The sequence below is a fragment of the Antrostomus carolinensis genome, unplaced genomic scaffold (genome assembly GCF_000700745.2).
Source record: "Antrostomus carolinensis isolate BGI_N321 unplaced genomic scaffold, ASM70074v2 scaffold28168, whole genome shotgun sequence".
NCBI lineage: Eukaryota > Metazoa > Chordata > Aves > Caprimulgiformes > Caprimulgidae > Antrostomus > Antrostomus carolinensis.
Window position 1 is genome coordinate 2,239 of NW_010334101.1, and position 1,884 is coordinate 4,122.

The window sequence follows — 1,884 nt, forward strand, 5'->3', positions numbered from 1 at the left end:
AAACCTAGGCAGTAATTCCTCCTGACGCTGCCTTCAGGGGAGTTTACAGGAAAGGCACTGCACAGGCTTGGAGCCCTCACAGGATGTTACCAGGCTGGGTTGTGCTGTGTTGTGTTGTTTTGTGGTCTTGTGCTCTGGTAGGGGTCGGTGAGAGGGAAGATCTCACAAGGCTTAGTCCTTGGTGCCTCAACAGAAAAATGACCAGAAGATGCCTGGCCTGAGAGCTGATGGTGCTCCTTCATTTGGGACAGTGTCAGATTCCCCAGCAGAGGCAGGCATGAATCCAGCTCATTTGAACTAGACCAATTAAAATTCTTTCCTCCCCTTGCCCAGGCTCAGCTTCACCTCAGACTCCTCTCCTGCCACCCATTACTGCTGCAGGTCACACTCAGTCCCATCAGCCAGGTAACAAGGGGTGCAGGGTCAGGGTCCCTGCACGTCAGTGTCTCAGGTGTTGCCTGTGTTCCTGCCTGGGTCCTCTGCAGGCTGCAGCCCCTTCGGGGGGGTGGAGGGTGAGCTGACCCTGGCTGGCAGACGAGCCCCTACCCAGCTGCTCACTCTCCACCTTAGCGGGATGGGGGAAAGAATCAGAAAGGGTAAAAGCGAGAAAAAAACTCATGGATTGAGATACGGGCAGTTTAACGAGGGAAGGAAACTCCCTCAGGAAATATTCATAGAACCAAACCGTGGCTGAGGTTGGAAATGACCTCTTGAGGTCATCGGGTCCAAGGCCCTGCTCAAGCAAGGCCACCTACAGCCAGCTGCCCAGGACCACATCCTGACAGTGTTTGAATAGCTCCAGGGTGGGAGACTCTACAACCTTCCTGGGCAACCTGTGCCAGAGTTCACTCACCCTCCCAGGGAACAAGTGTTTCCTGGCTTGCAGAGAAAACCTCCTGTCTTCCAGTTTGAACCCACGGGGCACCCGTGAAATGAGCCAGGCTCTGTTGTCTCTGCACTGTCTCTCCAGGAATTGGCACACATTTTATCGTGCGTGTGTACATATTTATTTATTTTTACGCCCCCTGAGCATTCTCTTCTCCTGGCTGAACAGTCCTGGCTCTTGCAAAATAAAGACTTTTTTTTAAGCTGCTGCATGTAAGATCAGGAAAGTAGGACATCATCTTCTGACAGAACCAATGCTCAAGATCAGCTCACGGATATCTTCCCTTATTTATGACTTGTTATCCATCTGGTCAACTCCTTATCCATTTCCTGGTCCTCACCACTGTCCATCTCATCGCACAGTCCCCCAGTAGAAAGGATTGAATCCTGGCACTCTCAGCCTTTACCAGTGTTTGTGGGACAGGACTAAGGAGAACCAAATGAATGGAACTAGTTTCTCAACTTCATTTCTTCTTCGAGGGAAAGCATTGGTTCACTGCTGATGGGAGTCCAGGAATGAATATATCAGTATGTAGGGTGGATAATCATGGACCAGGGTGGAAACAAGCCAAACAGACCACAAGTTGCTTTATCTGATGACTCATTTAGAGCAATCATCTCATTCTGACAGACAAGTCACCCCTGAGATGCGGTTAAATGGCCACATGTTGCTACTGGTAAAGTAACAACCACTCAGTGTTACGTGTTAAGACTTGCATTGTGCGTGTGCATGCTTACGGTGTCTCAGCTCAGAAGATGGATGAAGAATGATGGCTTACTGTAAATGCACTAGCATGATGGCAAAAAGCTGCCTGAGCACACCCTAGGAATGTCCAAAATCTTAAATCCCAGCCTCATCCCACTACATATCAAAGGCATAAATAATTACACGAGTTGTAGTGTAGTGGTAAAATCTAATCCAAAATATTTTCACCAATTTTGACTTTTTTAATGCTGTGAAGCATAGTACAGGAGTCTATCTAATACTAGAAACCGCTA